Raw genomic sequence first — 22,132 nt, 5'->3', positions numbered from 1 at the left:
AAAAGGAGTGCGAAAGCACAAAGAATACGGGGAACGAAAGACAGGGAGGAGAAAAGATTGATAAATCAGACGACATAAAAAAGGAACCGAGCAATGGGATACCCATAACACCGGGAGTGAAAACAGAGGGAGGAGGGTTGTACCCTTTAAGAGAATTAGGAGAAATAGCAGGACAGTTAAGGGCGGCTGAAGGATACTCAAACCCGGCATACAGCCCTCCACCATATGTGGCTCATGGGAAGATACCAATGGGGGACAGGAGGATTAGAGAAGAGCAGACTGTAGAGATAGGAAACGATGAGTGGATAGCTGCACAGATATTGTTGAAATTACGAGGCTCACTAACTGGAGAAGAAAGGGAGGCGGTAAGGAGAACAAACGAGGTTAGTGCCAGAGAGAGTGAAATGAGGGGAGAGGAGCTACTACGGCAGAAGGAAGAGATTTTGGAGGAAAGATTAGCAGAACTAAGGGATGAGCAGGATGAACTGATCAAACAACTTGAGCGGGAGGAAAGAGAGAGAGTGAGGAAAAGGAAAGAAGGTAAGGACGAATTGGAAAAATTAAGGGAACGAAGTGAGGAACAAAAGAGAGAAGCTGAAAGGGTAAAAGGAGCAGCAGATAGGGTATCAAGAGTAGTGCTGAGAGAGAAGAAGAAGGAAGAAGAAGAAAAGGAAAAAGAAATGGAAATATGGAGGAGGAGGATAATATCAGAGGCAACTAAGAAATATGAAGAGGGGAAGGTAATAGAGAGTATAGTAGAAAGAGAAAGGGTGAAATGGGAAAGGAAGAAAGAGGATGAAAGGATATTGGAACAGATGAGCAACGAAGTAATGGAGGAGTTGAAAAGGAAAAGGGAGGAAAATAGTAGGGAAATGGAGGAGAGGAGTGAAGGAGGAAGAGAAGAGAGGGGTTGGGAGAGTGAAAGATGGGGAGATGTATATAAAAATAGAGAGGTAGCAACAACATCAGCACAAAGGGGAACAGTTGGTAACAACGGAAAGGGAGAAAGAGACCTAATAGACTTAAAAACAGTAACAATGAAAGGAAAAAAGGCAGAGTGGGGGGTGCCATTTATGAATGATTTTTGTAGTGAGGAGGAAGGAGGAGTGGAGAAGGATGGAAGGAAGAGTGAAAGGGAAAGCTTAGATAAACTATACCTTACTAGAACAAACATAGATTCGCCCTGGATGAGTAGAAGATGGGAGGAGCTGGAGAGAAGTAAGGAGGAAGTGAAAAGAATAGGGGAAACACAAACCAATGAAACCACGCCACCCACATCACCATCGCACCCTCCCACGTCACGCCCTACATGTTCAACTACCGCGCGCTCTCTGCACAGAATAAAGCTCGCGCCCTTCATGAATGAACTTACACCGTATGCATGTCGGCTTAGGGACCTCCCTAGTCGCAGGCAAGACAGACAAATAAACATACCCATATTGAACACAGGAAATGATGAAAAAAGGGGAAAGGAAGAAGAGGGAGGTAGGAGCAGAGGTAGCAAGGAAGAATTTGGAGTAGTAAAAGAAATGGGGGAAGAGGAGGGGTGTGAAGACTCAACATTATGGAGCGTAAAGGGTGACACAAGACAGAATTTAATGCCACTGCTGGAGAGAGGAGGGGTTAGACCACAGTATGTACCTTGGAAACATACGGATAAGGAAAATATAAAATGTAGGCTCCCATCACTAAGTGGAGGTGCGGGTAAGTGGATATATGAAATGGAAAAACACACCGCAGGACAGAAACTAGCAGTAGGAGATGTGAAGGGCCTGTTAATATCAATATTAGGGGATAGAGCGGATGACATTTGGAAAAGAGCGGGATTCCATGGGGTAACAATAACGAACACATCGCATGATGGGGCACCATTTGCAAACTGCAGACATGCGCTATGGCAGGCACTGAGAGTGCAGTACCCAGACACATCAGACATAGGAGCCATTACTTCCCGTAAGATGGGTGAAAATGAGGATCCTGTTGATTATATCCAGGATGTTCAAGAGAAGTGGCGCATGGAAACTAGAGAACAATGGGACAAAACACCAGCCATATTTTATCATATACTAGTACAAGGGCTCCCAGAAGGAGTTCAAAAACAACTAAAGAAAGTAGTGGGGATGGAAGCAAAACCATGGCCAGAAATACAACTGACTATAGTACATCACTGCAGAACATGGCAAGGAAAAATGAAACAAAAGGAAGAGGATAGGAAAACAGAAGAGGCCAAATTAGTACAGAAAAAACTTACTAAATACACAATGGAAGGGGCACTAATAACTACGCCCACACCAATGGCCCAAAGCCCAACGCAAGTAGTGGCTGCACAAGATCCCGCACAAATAACGCCTCCACAAGGTGTAATACAGCAAGTGCCGCCTCTGCAATTACACGCACCAAACATGGGAGGGGGGTACCCAATGCAAGGAACTGGGTATTATAGTTATAACCGAGGGAGAGGAGGGTTTATGAGGGGGAGAGGATATGGATATAATACCCAACAACAGGCTGGGGGACTAAGAAATAACTACCCCACAGGGCAACCCGTATACCAGGACAACACAGGGAGCTTCCCATGGCAAAACAGGGAACCACCCGTGTGTTGGAGCTGCGGATTATTGGGACACATGTCACGTACATGTAGGGTCAGGCCAGGAACACCAGCATGGAATGAACAAGCACAACCCAGGACATTACAAGAACAGCAGGGCATACAACAACAGCAGACGTCACAAAAGGGGAGTGACCCACAACAACAAACAACACAACAGCCACAAACCTATTCACTGCCACAACAACAAATAACACAGTACCTGCCACCGCCACAACAACAAGTAGCGTTAATACAACCACCACCCCAAAATGAACGAACACAATTGGGTGGGGTGACGGTGTTGGGACACAACCCTTACACAGGGAATGGCCAATCATTGTACCCCCAATAGGCCAGCCCACAGACGGCCTTGGTGTGTCCCATCCTGTCAGTAACACCTAATAGTGCGGAGGAACCACGCATAGAGGTAACGATAGGTGACAAAAAATTATCATTTCTTGTTGACACCGGGGCAACCCGGTCTTGCATAAGGGAAGGTAAATTTAAGATGTCAGGCGAAGCCATGAACACCCAAGGATTTTCTGGGGCTAAAGGGTTGGTTCCATTTACTGATAATGTTCCCTTATCTATTGGAGATTATGATCTGTCAGTTCCACTCTTGTATTATAGTGCCTCACCAGTAAATATACTGGGGAGGGACATAATGAACAGGTTGAACATGACGATCTCCTTTACAGAGGATGGCATAATTTGCTCTACTCCAGGGATTAACATGCTCGCAGCACGACAGATTTTGCAAGCATACTGTGGACAGACAGCGATTAGGGCGGAGCCAGTAGATGGCGAGATATTCCAATATGGCACTGACATGGCATTTGCATGGATGCCAGGGATAGAAGGGAAAATATGGAGGAGACCAGCAGCCTATCTATTCCGACCAGAAACACCAGGTAATGAACTAGAAGGGAAGGTGTTTGTAGTGGACATTGAGAGCATTATTGCAACAGCTGATTATGTTGCTGTGCACGCCCAAGATAAAGAAGGGAGAGCATGGAGGGCGGTGATAGCACTAGCAGAAGGATGTAGGCTGACCCAGGTGTCAGATGAAGAGCTGTTCTCAGAAGAAAAGGAAGAAAATGAAATGGTGTTCATGATGAGTGTAGAAATATGGCTAAGAGTGGCTCACAAACAAGTAGCACAGAAAATTGCAATGGCACTTGAGGCACCCGCAGGCACCCCAGTCCCATTTTTTAAGGAGGATATGTCAAAGGTGCCCAAATCATTATGGACTATTAGCCCTTATGACGTGGGATGCATAAAAAGCATAGGGGGTGTAAGGATAAAATTGAAAAAAGGTGCGATACTACCAAGAGTTAAACAGTACCCATTGTCAAAAGAGGCAGATGAGGGCATATTTGAAACCATAACGGCCCTTATAAACAATGGCATATTGGTCCCCTCAGAATCACCATGTAACACAGCTGTGTACCCGGTGCGCAAGGCTAAAGGGGGGTCTTGGCGCTTCATACAGGACCTCAGACCCTTGAACAACATAGTAGAAGCAGAGTATCCAGTAGCAGCAAACCCGGCCACAATATTGTGTGGCATTCCAGCAGAAGCATCACGATTTACAGTGATTGACCTTAAAAATGCTTTCTTCTCAATACCATTACACCCAGACTCACAAGATTTGACAAGCTTCACTTACCGAAATACAAAGTGGAAACATACCAGATTACCACAGGGGTATTGTGAATCACCCTCAATTTTCAATAGAGTAATACAGATGGATTTGGGTAACGTTGAGGTGGAAAGCACAGTGTTACAGTATGTGGATGACATAATAATTTGCAGTACAAACGAAAGTAAATGTAGAGAGGACTCCTTAAAAATGTTGACGATACTGGCAGAAAAGGGGTACAAGGTAGACATGGAAAAGATACAATACTGTCAGGAACAGGTACTTTACATTGGTCAACTGATATCCCAACATGGAAGAAGGATTGCACCACAAAGAGCACAGGCCATCTCAAGCACTCCCGTGCCACAGACTGTGAGAGAACTGCAGCAATTTCTGGGGCTGTGCAACTACTGTAGAGCATGGGTATTTGATTACAGCTCATACATAGGACCCCTGCTTGAGGGTTTGAAGGAAGCAAATAAAGGGGAGAAAAAGTTGGGATGGACTATGGAAATGAGGGAGGCATTTGACGAACTAAAAGACGCGATATCAACTGCTCCAGTACTTGCATCCCCAGACTATGAGCGGCGCTTCTTTATATTTTCACATTGCGACTCAGCAGTGATGAAAGCAGTATTGGCCCAAAAAACTAGCATGGGCTATAAACCAGTAGCATTTTACAGCGGTCACTTAGACCCTATAATGTTAGGCCACTTCTCTTGTGAACAAGGTCTTGCTGCAGCTGCTTTTGCAGTAGAAAAAGCATCAGCAGTAACTATGGGGTGTCCAACTACACTATTTGTGGAACATGCACTATTTGCGATATTGAATAAACCTAAGTCCACGTTAACGACACAGAGGGCTTCAGGTTATGAGATTATTTTGTCTAAAGCTGAACTGGCAATTGTTAGATGTAGCACGGTTAACCCTGCAAGGTTCCTAGCAGAAGTAATTGAAGAGGGAGATTACGCCCACGACTGCACCCAAGTAACTGAAATATACTCATGTACTAGGAAAGTTGAAGAAAACGCACTAGAGAGAGGTGAGCTTTTGTTTATTGATGGGTCATCAACTATTGATCAAGGAGATGGGATACGAAGGACTGGGGCAGCAGTAGTAAAAATGATGGAGGCGCCGGTGTGTGTGGCTATGAAGTGTGTACAATTACCACAGCACTACTCTGCTCAAGCGGCGGAACTCGTTGCACTAATATTGGCATTAAAGGAAAGTTTTAATAAAAGAGTAACTATATATTCCGACAGTGCATATGTTACATCCACTGTCCACTCAGGGCTATCAAAATGGAGAAGGAGAGGGTTTAGGAGAGCTGATGGCACTCCAGTACAACATGCCCTATTGTTGGCTGAACTAATTGAAGTAATAAACGACCCCCAAGAACTAGCCCTAGTAAAATGCACCGCACACACCAATGGAGAAGACTACGTTTCAAAAGGAAATGCAGCAGCAGACGCACATGCGAAATATGCTGCATATTTTGGTGAGATATGGAACCCCACAGACTCACAGAGAGGGAGAGGGAGGGGAATAGCGAGGGAAATGTTAATAAGAGAAGGGTACACCCATCTCCCAGCAACACAGATTATGGAGCTACAAGCGGCTGCACCAATGGCCGAAAAAGAAGTATGGGTGAAAAGAGGATGCACAATGTCACCAACCGACGCACTATGGCGCCAGGGTGGCACTGGGAAAGTTGTAATACCGTTGGCACTGTTAAATACCGCCTTGAGCCAATTACATCACCCTGCCCATACAGGCAAGGAAATAATTGCAGCACGAATTAGAGAAGATTGGTTTTGTCCCGAGTTAACCTCCCATGTGTCAAATTTTATCAGCAATTGCCTCACATGTCAACAGTTTACGGCCGGTCATACTCTAAAAGTGATAAGAGGTACAATACCCCGGCCAGAAGGACCTTTTCGGCACCTTCACATTGACTATGTTGATATGATCAACATCTGTCAAGGCAATAGGTATATGATTGTAGTAGTATGTCCATTTTCTAGGTGGATTGAAGCAGGGCCCTGTTCACACCCTGATGCGTTTAGAGCAGCCAAATTCATAGTAAGGGAGGTCTTCCCCAGGTGGGGAGTGTGCGAGGTGTTAAGATCAGACAACGGCCCCCATTTCGCAAATGAAATGTTCCAGCATATTACATCCCTGCTGAACATTAAACACAAATTTGCATGTGCATACCACCCACAGGCTAATGGTGTATGTGAACGCCTGAATGGCCTGTTGAAGGAGGCAATTGCTAAAATACAACAAACAACAAAGAAAAGTTGGTTGTATTGCCTTCCGTTAGCATTGTTTGAACTTAGAAACAGGCCAGGGTCCGACCACCACCTCACCCCTCACGAAGTGGTTACTGGACGTCAAATGCGCCTTCCCCTAACACCAACGTCAAGGGCATTCACCGATAACGAAAGTTCAGCGAATGTGTTAGGAGATGAAATGTATCAATATGTGTCTTCTTTGATTACTAGTGTCGTGTTTGTGTCTCAACAGCTCGAGCGCACACGGGGCGGGTCTACCAGCAATCAAGAAAAAGACGAAAGTACGGAATTGGGAAAGGAGAACTCGTGCAAACTTGCCAAAGGTGACCACGTACTACTTCGCAATTTCAATAGAAGGTGGCACGAGAAGAGGTTCACTGGCCCCCATCTGGTAGAGGACGTATCAACAAGAGCAGTAAAACTAAAGGATAAGCGTGCCTGGAACCACCTACATGACGTAAAGATCTACAAACTGCAGACCCGCCCCAGCGCCAACGACAGGTCCGTTGGACGAACAGCAACAACATCGCCGACAGCGGAAGAAAGTTCCACCACAGACAACGACCCAATTGTTCCCTCGGAGACGATAACTGACGAAGAAAGGGGTGATCCCCATACTGCCCACCCCATGGTCACGCGCTCAAAGAGTAAAAATACTTCCGCCATCTGAGCGCAAACCCCCCCCCCCATTGACTCCTAAGTACAGTTGTAACTAAAACTAAAGGACATTGCTTGCACCAATACACATGTAAACACGTGAATGTTCTCTTTTTCTCTCGCACATACAGGAACTGCGTAATATTGTATTGTTAAGAAAAGCTAATTAACAAGTTCAGTGTACAGGCGTAGATGGTGCTGCCAGACGATAACTACCCAGAAGAATTGTCACACCAATTTGTATACGAAATAAAGAGGCCAACATACCTAAAAAGGAGAAGGGTACGTGTGTACTACACAGCCTTCCTCCTGGCCATAGAATATTACATGCCCCACCTCCGCCCATACTTGCCGGTCCTAAGAGACCCATCACTTAGAGTAGCGTGGGAGCAGCTCTTCGCCTGGGCACTGAATGACCACTTGATAGGGAGAGCTTAAAGGAAACAAAACTAACATTTAATAACGAGCACTTTTGAGAATTTTTAGGCGGGCAACTGTAACGTCGCAAGAATAAGCTGCCAGGACCGCAGCAAGGTAAGAGCAAAATGCCGGTGAAATTAGCATATGTAATAAAAATAATAGGGATTTTTATGATCACCGGGTTCTTGGCTGCCTCTGTCTGGCAGTACAGCTATGCTATTGATTTTATTGCTGCACCCAAACTTAATATACCCCCGTCCCCTGCTGCAACAGGTGTTACGTCAGGTGGTAATCGTAATTTTGCACCCAAGCAAAATAGAGTTAAACGCAGCACGTACTCAGACAATAAAGGTATTGATAATTATGTACAAGATTCAGCACACGTCACAAACAACATATGGTACCAACACATGACCCGCATTGGTAAGCAGACAACTGAGGATAGCTGTTACGTTTGCTCATTAATACCATACGCCATGAGCGCTTCACGAACATTTGTTGCCACAGAAATAGATGAAAAAACAGCACAGTGCATAATATATTTGGCCCTGTTCCAAACGAAAGGAAGATTTCAAGGAACAGTAGTGCACATGACATGGAAAACACGAGACTCATACCCATATGAAAACAACTTCCTCAAGACCTATCTGAGTTATCACAAGACCAGTTTACATGCTGAAGCATTCAGGTACATAACAAGTGGCCCTGCAAAAGGAGAAACAAAGAAGGTAACACTGCAGTACCTACCATGTGATTGGTACGCAACTGAAGTTCCGGGTAAACAAGGATGCTGGGAGAGGCCGCTACTGACGATAACAGGAAAGGTGTTCCTGGGCAACAGCTGGGAGATAGGAGTGATTGGCAGCAACATGGTAACAAAAGAAACTATCTCAACTATCGAGACACACAATCATCGATGTTGGACGACGTGGATCAAGTATGTACCAATGCTCACGTGGGTAGAAGAAGATGAAGACCCGATAACTATACTACCATTGACTGCGCCTAAAGTATGCTACCAGCATAAAGGAGAGGTGGACGTAGGATATAACACCAATTGTGCAAGCGTGATGGAGTTGCCTGAGGGGGGAGCGGGAACAGCAGTAATAATGGACCATTATTGGGCCTGTGGGGAAAAGGCATATCATACACTGCCTCCCCTGTGGAATGGTGTGTGCACAATGGTACACGTCAATGTACCATCACTAGTGGTACCTAAGAAGCATGTCGATGTGGCGAAATTTCCTAAAATGGATGAAGGGGATAAGAGAAGAAAGAGATCTGCACCACTTCAGAAGGAGCAAGGAAACAGGACCAACAGCAATGATACTGTCCTAAACAGGAGAAAAAGACAAGGAGAGCCATTGACAGGAAATTACCTCTGGGGAAGGTCGGAAACGGAACTAACATCAATACCGCCAGAACATAGACTATTCAGCAGAGCAGCAATGTTCTTCTCCTCAATAATACATCCGGGACTGCAGGCATACGCAAACGCAAAATGGCTCCAAATAACAAGGTGGGAACTAATGATGACCATCAATTCAACAGTAAATGGGTTCAATGCAATTAAAGAGGAGCTGCGAGCTGTAAGGATGGTTGCACTCCAGAACAGATATGTATTGGACCTTCTCACAGCAATGGAAGGAGGAGTCTGTGCAAAAATAGGACAATCTTGCTGCACGTTCATACCTGCCAACGATGCTGACAATGGTACACTGACAGAAGCAGTTTCACAATTGGCCCAGATGCACTCCAAAATGATGGACGAAAGTAACGGTGTAAACAAGGATAAGAGCTGGTTTTCACTATTATGGTCATGGATGCCATCTTGGCTGTCAGATGGACTGAAAATAATAGTGGGATGTGCTATTTTGGCTGGAGCTACCCTGATCATAATTAGATTTTGGAAGGCCCGGAAAGCACGCACGACTGACGAATTGCTGGAAATGGTGGGAATGCACCCCTTAATGCCAGCAGATGACGGCCAGCATACAGGTGTGATAATACAAGAAAGGGAGAAGTTGCGCACCCAAATCATCACCAATCATCTAGACCCACCATCAGTGAAGATTGAGAACCCAAGGAACCCCAGGAGCTACATAGGAAGATGGGTATACTGTACTCCTGGAGGAACATGTGAATACATGTATTGGTCATTTGAAGATCATGTAAACCATTATGGACATCTCGGAGGGATAACTAAGATATGGAGGGTAAGAGGAGATAACGAGAAGGATATGTTTGTGGTCGACAAGTCGACCAGAGGGGGGACTGAAGTGGGAGAATGGAAGACCAGACTCCCGTCCTTCACCTCTCGCGCTTGGCCTAGAGGGTCACGGCCCAGACACCCGCCGCGGGAAGAGTTTGTCCATTTACCAGACGACCAGGTACCCTGGTACAGGAACATACGGATGTGTCCACCTGCCTGCCCAGCAGCCCGCACTGGCCATGCCGGCACCTGCGGCTCGGATCAGCTAGACTAAAAACCACACGTCGTTAGAGATGCCATGACGACCTAGACAACGGGAAGCACATCTGTACAAGTATACACACTTAACATTTCCACACCAATTTACACGAAGAACATACTCAGTGCTCTGACGTAGGCGACAGGCATATTCACGGACGTGCATCTTTATTATTTTTACATAGGCTTTCAGAATGCAGAAACGCAAGATGCATCATGAGCTCATCTATAACGCTTGCTCACGCTTCCCTTGAAACCCGTTACCACCATGAGAGGTATAATGGAAACACGATACTGGTCATGGAAATGTATGCTACTATAATCTAAAGCACCTATGCACCAAACAGACTACTTAAGCACCAGGCCCGAGTACGCCTCAAACAAGAGCTCCCGTGGACATTAACAAAGCAAGAAGTCAGGTTGCTGATCCTGCAGAAAGAACCCGATGGAGCAACCAGCCAAGGTCGCAATGTTGCAAGCCCACATCCAAGAACAAATCATCAAAGGTACGATGTTGCAACCTCGTACCCTGCGTACCAACGTTAAAGTCATATCTACAAATTAAACCAGACACACAGTGGAAAAGCAATATTAATTGTGCAGAATTCTGCCTCAAACACGGTCCCGCTTCACGTGACCAAGCCGAATCTGACGAGATGCCAAAACCCAGGAGAGAAAAGGCGTCTGGGTCCCTCACTACGAGACACAGGCCGAGACACTTGAAAGGCTCAATGGACACCTGCTACAGTGGGAGCGGTCAGCGGGAGCGATCAGCCTTCCACCTATGAATAAATCCTCACATTGTCTGCACGTACCCATATTGAAACATTGTTGCAAACACAGGTACACCGAGAGCTGGGAACAACGGTGGTCCCAGGCTGGGGAGCTCACGGATGCACCAATCAGAACATGGGGCTCTTATCTCAGACGTCAGTAACATTAGCCAATCCTCAGGAGCCTTCATGTAACAATTCTTATGTATCTAATTGTAGGGACAACCCAGATATACCACCTGACTACACCTTGTCCACTAATATCATTCTCTATATGTGTACTATACTAACCCTACCACTCGAGCAACCAATTAAGAGTGGCGATAGGTTTTTTGTTAACTTTCTGAAGTGACGCAAGTAGCGCGTCATAATGCAGTAAAAAGGGCCTGCGAGCCCCACGATTGTGTGTGTGTCAGGACAGACGCGTACGCTCCTTGACCCATCCCTGCCGTTTTGTATAAATAAACAGCAGAGTCGCCTTGCTCCTTGTGTGCGTCTCATACTCTATCTCATCTGGGATATACGGGAGGAGTTGGGGCCTCCCTGCCCGGAGGTCTGCGGACGGCCCGGCCGACCCCGGCAGAATTTCCCCCCGACAACGGATTCTCTGTTTATGTATTTATTGTTGATTTATAAGGTGCCCACAGTGGACAGGCTTTCTTTGTGGTGCCCCAAGGCAAGGAAGGGCTGAGGGAAAACCGATCATTCAGTCCTTTACCTATTAAATCTGGTAGGTGCATGGGGAAGGGCACCAGAGAAATCCAGAACACGGTGCATATAACTGGATCTGGGGTGTGGAAGGACAAGTGATTGGACTAGTGGCGGAAGTGGGAAGAGGATGTTCAAAAAGGGAGGCAGTGAGCGTCCAAGGCCTACAGTAGGTGGACAACACGCATTGCCATGAAGGTGACAAGGCCAGCAGGGCAGCTTGGGGAGGGGTCATTGACAGTGGCAGAGGCAATAATTTCCAGAGGACAGAGACGATAATTGCAACAGAGATCGACTGTCATCAATGAGGATAAGTGCATGGTGGTAGAGGGGCATCCCAGTAGGCGGTGCTCAGACAGAGAGAAATCAATGGGAACTCCTGGGGTTCTCCACCCATGGTTCACATCGCTCCGGTCCGTTGCTTTGCGCCAGTAGGTTTGCCTTCGCGCTGGAAGTTCTGCTCTTACTCATGTTCCATCTTGCTCAGAGTGTATCTCTAGGTTCCTCCTTTTATCAATGTGAGGAGAGCTAATTGGAATCCGATTAGGCACTTAGAGTCAAGTGCCTGACTTTGCCTGACCCAATTAGCGGGACATGTCCATTGCGATGTGTAAGAGTTAGCATTATTACTCTCAGTCACCTTCTTGCTCTGCCCACTGTTTGTGTGGAAAGGGGATGGGGGGAGTTGGGACACTGGAGAATCCTATGAAATAGGAGTAATCATGGGTACGGGAAAGGGAGGAATAACACGTCTCGCCACTGGCTGTCTCGCCCCCACTCCCTGAAGACCCCTCACCTAGGTGATCCTCCCACACTAGTCCACCCCCAGGCTCTGGTTCCAAAGGCGATGGCCGTGGCCTGGCCACCTGAGAGAGAGATCCCCGGGGACTAGCAGGTGAGACACCCTTTGGTTTCTCACCCCGCCCAATCTTTTAGTGGAAAATCTGCCAGCGGAATTACCGCCAGTGGAAATTCATCTTCGTGGGAAAAGGATGCATGGAGGCGGCCATTTTCAAAAACACAATCCACTCAAAATCACCAAAAGGGATTGCCATCCAAGCCTACAACACACTCTGAACATGTCCTCAGGCAAAGGCAAAAGGAAGGTGACAGAAATTTGTATTTGTTTTATTTGTATAGCGCAGACCAGGCCCAAGGGCAACCAGGCGCATATCTCTGTTGAACGTTACATGTATGACATATAATCACAGTGGTCAACAGAATTGTCAAAAAGTATACAATTGACGTTACAGGTCAGGGTGACAAGCAAAAGCAGTAATGAAAGAGTACAGCAAAGCAGGGTCTCAGAGGTGGCCCGTCAAGTACAGAAGAGCTGTTATTGGTGAGATGTAGCTAACCAGAGCTTGGCTTTGTGTTTGAATAGGTTGAATGAAGGTAGAGTTCTGATAGAGAGTGGTAAGGTGTTCCAAAGCTTGGCTGCCAGGACAGGGAAGCTGGTGCCCCCAGCAGTTTGGAGTTTGAATCTAGGGATCGCAAGACCTTGTGATTGTGCAGATCTAAGTACTCGCGATGGTATGTACTGAGTGAATCGCGAGGCTAGATATGTAGGGGTTTGATGGTTTACACATTTGTATGTGAGGGCCAGTGCTTTCAGGGAGATCCTTTGGGCGACAGAAAGCCAATTGAGGTTCTTCCTGGTATCTGAGATGTGGGCATATCGGGGGATATTGAGGGCCGCTCTAATGGCATTATTTTGGGTAGTCTGAAGTTTATTGAGATTACCTTGGTTAGTGCCTTGGTACAGTGCATTACAGTAATCCAATTTGGACATAATCAAGGTCCTGGCCAAGGTCATGCAGTTCTGCGTCGTAAGGAATGGGCGACAGGCTGAGATCAATTTGCAGGTGTAAGCAGATGCAGCAGCCACTGCATTAGTTTGTCTAGTGAGGGTCAGGGAGGAGTCAAGGTAAATACCCAAGGTTTTGGTGTCTTTGGATACTTTAATTAGATTGCTGTCAATATTGAAGGAACCGAACAGGGTTCTCAGTTCGTTGAGTCTCTGTTGCGTCCCTAAAATGAGAAGCTCAGTCTTGTCATCGTTGAGGCACAGTTCATGCTGGGCCATCCAGGCTTGGATGACAAGGTAGATGTCATTAAGGGCTTTAGGGTCAGCAATGTAGTCACCAGTGATGGGTATGAGTATCTGGGTGTCATCAGCGTAATTCGTGTAGATGACGCCCAGATAATCAAGCACATCAAATAGAGGTTTGGTGAAAACATTGTAGAGAGTTGGGGAGACACAGGACTCTTGCGGGACTCCACAAGGGACTGGTGTAGGATCGGCCGATGAGGTTGGTAAAAAAACTCTCATGCGCCTGTTGTCGAGGAATGACCTGATCCAGTTGGAAGCATTGTCAGAGAAGTGGGCAGCAGACTTCAGTTGCCGACATAATATTTGATGATTGACCAAATCGAAGGCAGCGGATAAGTCCAATAGTAGTTAGAGGGCCAATTTGCCGTTGTCTTTAAGGTCATCGATTTGAGTTTTAAGGTCAAGAAGAGCTGTTTCAGTCCCGTGCTTGGGTCTGAGGCCAGATTGTCTTGAGCCGAGGAGGTTATAATTTTCCAAGTAGTTCTGAATCTGCAGGTATGCTGCTCTGTCAAGTGTTTTGAGTAAGAACGGTACAGTAGTGATAGGTCTGTAATTTGTTGGTGATTCAGGGTTTAAGGTCGTTTTATTTAGGAGAGGGATAACCCAGGCGTCCTTTAAGTTGTTGGGTACCGTTCCAGTTAGGAGTGAAGAGTTAATGAAGGTGGTTATAAATGGAGCGAGGTCATGTGCCGCTTCCTTAATGATAGGTACTGGGCAAGAGTCGCCTTGGCAATTAGATGGTTTAAGGTTACAAATGATATTTTCGACCTCGAGGATAGAGAGTGGGGTGAAGTTAAAAGGAGTGTGAGAAAAGGATGCCCTCGGAGTAATGGACGATTTAGTGGGAGGGTTGGTGAGTAAGGTGGTTTGTTTGGCGTTACTTTTCGATTGCAATGTGGTGATTTTGTTGAGGAGGGCGTTTTGAATGTTATTGCACCACTTACTGTCTTTAATGCAGGTATCAGATGCTGGAGTGGGGGATTCCAATTCTTTAAGGATTTTAAATAACTCCTTGGTGTTGGATTCCGCTTGGGTGATCCGTTGGTTGTAAGTCTCCTTTTTGGCTTGTAAGATCGCTTCCTTGTAGTTGTGGGTGGTGATGCTGAGGCGATCTTTGTTAGACTCACATGGGTGGCTCCCTCCAGAGTGATTCTGCCTTACGTTTTTCTTTACGTAAAGTTCTTAACTGCGGGGTGAACCAGGAGTTCAGATGAGCTTGTTGTTTGGCTTTCCATAGTTTGAGCGGTGCTATTTTATCAATGGCTTTAAGCAGTGTTTGATTGAAGATATCTACTAAGACAGTGGGGTCGTTATGTTGAGTCATGCTGTTATTCAGGATGGGAAGGATAAGTGGGAGTAGCTTATCCCTGGTGATGTCTTTTTTATTCCTTGTGGGAATGGCAGGAGCTATCAAAGGAGTGGTTTGCGGGTTGGTTGCTGGTAAGTGGAAGATGATGATGTGATGGTCAGACCAGGTGCAGGCGTGGTTGGAACTTATAGTGGTGTTACAATTAAGATCAGTAATCCAGTCGAGCGTTCTGCCCTTAATATGGGTGGATTTGTCAATGCGTTGCTGGAAGCCTAAATTAGCTACTGTGCTAGCGACCTCAGAGGCCAGGTGATCCTTAGTGTCGGTTAGACCAAGGTTGAGGTCTCCTAGAAGCAGTACCTGAGAGTTGGGTTTAGTATTGACTGTCAGGATGGCTGTGATCTCATCTATGAAGGCACCAAGTGGTCCTGGAGGTCTATAGATGAGGTGGAGAGTTGCAGTGTTGGTAGGAGAGAGGGTGAGTTTCACAGAAAGGGATTCTGAAGAACTAAGCTCAGTGTTGGGGATAATTCTAAGTGTGATGTTGTTTCTGTGTATGAATGTGACTCCGCCTCCTTTGGATGTTGATTGCCTGTCAGCTCTAATGATAGAGTAACCATTGGGGATGGCGAGGGCAAGAAGTGGGCCTGAGGCTGCATGTAACCAAGTTTCGGTGATGGCCACAAAGTCGAGGTTATGAGTGGTGATAAGGTCAGAGATGTCCAGCGCATGGGCCGTAAAGATGTGGTGTTAATAAGGGCACCCTTGAGTTCTTTGGTGGAGATGGTGCTGTGGGAAGGTGGTATCTTCTGCGTAGTGGGGAAAGCAGGAGTAGTGTGTATGTGCTGAGTGCAAGGGGCACAGTGGGCCCGAGGCAGTCTAGATCCAAGTCTAAGATTCCTGAGTTGGAGCGTGCAAGATTGATTAGGTGTAGGTTTAGTGGTGAAGTGTTGGAGCCATAGGGCGGGGTCATTGAGGTATGGGTTGCTAATGAGCATTGTGGGATAGTATGTGGTCCAATGATGAAGGTTGCTCTTAACAATGCTAGATATGGGGGAGCAAAGGGATGTGGTGATGAAGAGCCCTACGATGATAGCGACAGTAGGCAGTGACTGCATGTCGGGATCCAAGTGTCCAAGTTACATGTGCAAAAATGCATCAATGACTCAAAGGCAATGGTTCAGCTAGGCCGACTAGGTAAGTACATGTGCAAAAATGCTATCAATGACTCAAGACAATGGTTCAGCTAGGCCGACTAGGTAAGTAGATGTGCAAAAATGCAATCAATGACTCAAGACAATGGTTCAGCTAGGCCGACTAGGTAAGTACATGTGCAAAAATGCAATCAATGACTCAAAGGCAATGGTTCAGCTAGGCCGACTAGGTAAGTACATGTGCAAAAATGCTATCAATGACTCAAGACAATGGTTCAGCAAGGCCGACTAGGTAAGTACATGTGCAAAAATGCTATCAATGACTCAAGACAATGGTTCAGCTAGGCCGACTAAGTGGTGGTATTGCGGCAGTGAAAGCCCAAATTCAGTGAGCTGAAGCTCACTGTGCTGGCCTGGAGGGCGTGGGCAATGCAGATCTGGAAGCCAGCTGCCACAAAGATCCTGGTGAGTACATGTGCATGTGGATCATGTCCCACATGCACAACAACTACAATGAAAAGGCAGCAGATACACCTGCAGTCGCCCAGACAATGCAATAACAACAAGTGAAACAACTTGGAACAGTTCAATAATGGGCACGTCAGGCGTGAAACCCACCCAAGACACTCCATTAGCAAGGACGTGGGCCACAAGTAGGACATACACAACCACCATGGCACCGTAAACGCCATGTACATTCATATACAGCAGCCATCTCGTGGAAACATGTCCAACACCCTCGTACCATGAAATCTGCAAATGATCTACAAAGTACACAAATGGCATACATGCAACAGCTGCAGATGTCGTGGTGACACACGCACGAAATACTAAACAGCACAATCAGGAAGGCCTCAGTAAAGAGTATCTCCCAATGTAAGTCACACTAACACTACCATGGCTAGCAGCGCATCCCTCATGTGACAGGAGAACAGGACAAGCTTGCAGCAATGCACCAGCCCTGCATTGTCACACATTCCCTTGCACAGTCACCAAGTACATGCCAACACAGCCCAGCAAAGACCCACTGTAACAAGCCAGAAAACTCCCAACACATAGGGAAAACCACAGCCGAGGAGAAGCTTGCCGGTGTTGTATGCTATCCTGCCTCCCATAGTAGCATGAGCGAGGCAGTTTTCGGCAATCTTTGGAGCCACGCTCACTTTGATTACCCCGCCCACCCACAGATGGCTACAGCCATACAAACAGCATCAAAATGAAAAGAGAAAACACAGCGGCATAGCCTGCCCTCCTACATCTCCCTTCCTGTGATTGGCCAGTGATGTCTTTGTAGCTCCGCCCCTGCCCATTCCTGTCATCTGTAGGGGATGCAGAATATCACACAAACCAAGAGGCAACGAAATGTTAGCTGCAAACTGTTCAAAGGATCAGGAACATGCTTCTGGACGATCTACTATCTGCTCAACTCATCATGCACTACCCGGTTCCCAGTGTCACAGCCCCCCTGAGACACACAGTAATAAACCTGACAACACGTTTCTTGTATCATAAGCAGCAGAGGCTTTCTTGTGCATGATGGTGACTTTCCAACTGAAAGACCCCCAGTCACCGTGCAAATCTGTGACATTCAAAGCGAGCAACACAATAAAGCACCATTTGAAAATGTTTTCACCCATAACGTCTAACAGCTTTATATCCCAAAACGTAAAGTGTGCTTTCATGTCCTTAGTTGAATGTTCTTAAAACCATACATGACAACTTGCTGGAGGTTTGTGACAAATCTCCAAACCTAAGTGATTATTTTACGCCTTTTTTATTGTGTGTCTGAAAGCGCTGAAAATAAAGTGGGTAAATGGATATTTTGCCTTTGGCATCTTATAGTTTTCCATTCAGGATTTGGAAAATAAAGGCACGCTGATATTATTTTGGCCTAACATGCTACTATAAAGATTTACAGGTTGTCATGATGGTTTACTATGCAATTTGTGGACTTTACAAGTAAACTCTATAGGACAGTATTATTGTAGGTCTTGACACCAAGTAAAGCGCAGAAGAAGGTGGCCGTACCCAAATTGCACAGTGGTTTAAAATCCCTGCTTCGCTGTTTAGAGAAAGTGTGTGACCCTGGGCAAATAATGTAATCTCACACTGGGCCTCATTACAAGTCAGGTGGTAACCCTGCCGTGCTGCCAGCGGTTTGCCGTTGGACTTGCAAAATTTACCGGCACCTGGCTTGCCATAAACACCAGGGAATTAAAACCCCAGTGTTCCGGGAAGTCAGGCGGCTGTAAATTGTAAACCCCAATTCCCATTTGAGTCCCATAGGACTTACTGGGGCATTACGGCCCTTGGTGGTCCCTACGGCAGGGCGCCGGAAAATGGGGAGGACGGATGTACCGGCACTGTGTGCAACAGTGCCGGTGCATCCGTCAAGGTCTTCGAGCGGATGACCCACTCAGAGTTTGCCGGTCTGTAAACAACGGTACCGGCAAGCTTCCCGGTACTATTGTTTCCGGACTGGGAAACTTGTAATGAGGATCATAGTCTCAACAGCCAGTAACTGTGGTAGAACCAACATTACATGTTCTCCCCTGATGCTCCCAGTCACTGAAGTTGCTCGATCCCTCCAGAATACTGCCCCACACTCGGCTATGTCCTGTTATGCAAGGATATTGAGCCTCTAAGAGTTGGACCAAACATTGGGGGCAAAGGTGCCAGGATTAGCCCTTCAAAACAACCAGTGTGCAGGAACTAGAACATTACGTCTGCACGTAAGACCTTTTACTTAAACTCTGCAAGCTAGTCTTGGAGGAAAGATGGGGGCACCAAGCAAGCTCTGCATCAGCACAATCTACTGCCAAACGTCCACATCCAGGCCAATGGAAGAGTTGTATTTAGCTCAGCTTGGACTTGTGTATTTATAAACCAGTTATGAACTTATCGTTTTATGTTAACAGGACTCTGCGGCTGTATAGCCCTGGTGCGTAGCTGCTAGGTTCTTCCCAGCCATGTTTGCTGTATACTTTGGTAGTAAGCAACAAGGACAGCACATTAGCAGAGAATCATGGATCGGCAGCGGGGCCTTGCAACTTTTTCAAATGAAAGGGGCCTTGAGCCTCAGGGGGCCGCCAGCAACAGCCTCCATATTGCCACTCAGCAGTATAATAACACAGCAATATATTCCTTTATATGTTGCTCACTTTCTGGGTCTTACAGTATGTGCTTTGCAGTGCTCTCCTTACAAACTGCTGCTGGAGCCCCATTGAGGAAAACAGAAATATTATCACCTACTTTCAACACTGTTTCCTCCAGGTCAGCCACTTCCTTATGAAGAAGGATCATTCACAACTATTCAGCGTTCATTCAGTGTTTTCAGCTCCCTGCTGCCTCGTGATAATTGGCGGCTATTAACCTTATTTTTACCTCCATTGTAATGTATGCCCTCCACCCCACAGGAACCTTAGACTGATTTCTGCTGTAAGCAAGGGGAGCCCCCACCATCATGTTAAAATGGTCCCCCACACATCTTCACCCGTGCCAGCAGAGAATATTCCATTATGTTAAGAGAGGACATTATATCAGACCTACATCAAAACTATTTTGCCCTGACATACCACACGTCATAACGTTGAATACTATGCACATGTACCAGAGGTGCATCATTCGTACACATGCAAGAACAGTACAAACAATTTTGATAGTGGGGGGTGCAAGATATGACGGCCTGAACGGACCTACAGTAATTCGTATCCCCTGACTCGCTGAGGTTAATTCACACTAACACAAGTGGTCACCTTGTTTTATATTTACTCAGGTCCCAACCAATGTAGAGGCACCATCTATCCCTTTCCTGGACAACTCCATACATTTTAATGGTGGGGGTGTAAGGTATCATGGCCTGAACGTACCTATGGTAATTTGTATCCCTTACCTCCCTGGGGTTAATTTACACTGACACAAGTGGTCATCCTGTTTTGTGTTTAATCTGGTACCAGCCAATATGGAGGCTCCATCTAACCCCTCCCTGGACACCCCATACCTTTTGATTGTGGGGGGTGCAAGATATCATGGCCTGAATGCACCTATGGTAATTCGCATCCACTGCCTCCCTGGTTTTAACTCACACTAACACAAGTGGTTATCCTGTTTTATGTTTAATCTGGTCTCAACCGAATTAGAGTTACCATCTAGCCCCTCCCTGGACACCCCATACCTTTTGATTGTGGGGGTGCAAGATATCATGGCCTGATTGCACCTATGGTAATTTGCATCCCCTGTTTCTCTTGGGGTAGTTCTCACTAACACAAGTGGTCATCCTGTTTTGTATTTGCTCAGGTCCCAACTAATGTATCAGCACCATCTATCACCTCCCTGGACACCCACATACCTTTTCATTGTGGGGTGCATGATATCATGGCCTTAATGCACCTATGGTAATTCACATCCCTTGCCTTCCTATGGTTAATTTACAGTGACGCAAGTGGTCATCCTGTTTTGTGTTTATTCTGGCCCTAACCAATGTAGAGGTACCATCTAGCCCCTCCCGGAACACCCCCATACCTTTTGATTGTGGGGGTGCAAGATACCATGGCTTGGACACCTACTGTTATTCGCATTCCCTGTCTCCCTGGGGTTAACTCACAATGAAACAAGTGGTCATCCTGTTTTATGTTTATTCTGGTCCCAACCAATGTAAAGGCTCCATCTAGCCCCTCCTGGAACACCCCAATACCTTTTAATTGTCGGGGGTGAAATATATCATGGCCTGAATGCATCTATGGTAATTTGAATCCCCTGCCTAACTGGGGTTAACTCACACTAACACAAGTGGTTATGTTTAATCTGGTCCCAACTGAAGTAGAGGTACCATCTAGCCCCTCCCTGGACACCCCAATATCTTATGATTGTGGGGGTGCAAGATATCATGGCCTGAGTGCACCCATGGTAATTCGCATCCCCTGCCTCCCTGAGGTTAACTCACAATGGCACAAGTGGTCATCCTGTTTTGTGTTAACTCTGGTCCTAACCAATGTAGAGGCACCATCTAGCCCCTCCCGGAACACCCCAATACCTTTTGATTGTGGGGGGTGCAAGATAACATGGCCTGAACGCACCTATGGTAATTTGCATACCCTGCCTTCCTGTGCTTAATTTACAGTGACACAAGTGGTCATCCTGTTTTGTGTTTATTCTGGTCCGAACCAATGTAGAGGCACCATCTAGCCCCTCCCGGAGCACCCCAATACCTTTTGATTATGGGGGGTGCAAGATACCATGGCCTGAACGCACCTATGGTAATTCGCATCCCCTGCCTTCCTGTGGTTAATTTACAGTGACACAAGTGGTCATCCTGTTTTGTGTTTATTCTGGTCCTAACCAATGTAGAGGCACCATCTAGCCTCTCCCGGAACACCCCAATACCTTTTGATTGTGGAGAGTGCAAGATATCAAGGCCTGAATGCACCTATGGTAATTCACATCCCTTGCCTCCCTGGGGATTAACACAAGTGGTCATCCTGTTTTATGTTTAAGCTGGTCCCAACCGAAGTAGTTACCATCTAGCCCCTCCCTGGACACCCAATACCTTTTGATTGTGGGGGTGCAAGATACCATGTCCTGAACGCACCTATGGTAATTTGCATCCCCTATTTCTCTTGGGGTAATTCTCACTAACACAAGTGGTCATCCTATTTTAGATTTGACTCTGATTCCCCTTAAGCGATGTATATGCATCCACTAGCCCCAAATCCTTTTGATCAGTGAGGTGCACAGAAGGTTGAACCAAGTGCTGAATAATCTGTGGATGACTTGCGTGCACTCTGTGTAGGAGTGGTAACCAGTGACCCCAGAGGGAGCTGTGTTTGTCAGATGGGGTGGTAGTTTTGTGGTGTGCAGGATGTAGAACAGGGGTAGGTGAAGAGTGTAGATGTCGAAGGAGTAGAGATGGTTAAAGAGGAAATGAGAGGTGAGTGGTAGAGTGAGAGAGTAGTGAGTGGTAGAGAGGGCAAAGGATATGGAGGATTTGTAGAGGGGCATGA

Source organism: Ambystoma mexicanum, chromosome 11 (assembly GCF_040938575.1).
Source record: "Ambystoma mexicanum isolate Mex_15411 chromosome 11, UKY_AmexF1_1, whole genome shotgun sequence".
Lineage (NCBI taxonomy): Eukaryota > Metazoa > Chordata > Amphibia > Caudata > Ambystomatidae > Ambystoma > Ambystoma mexicanum.
The sequence above is the reverse complement of the archived record's forward strand: the minus strand, read 5'-3'. Positions refer to the sequence as shown.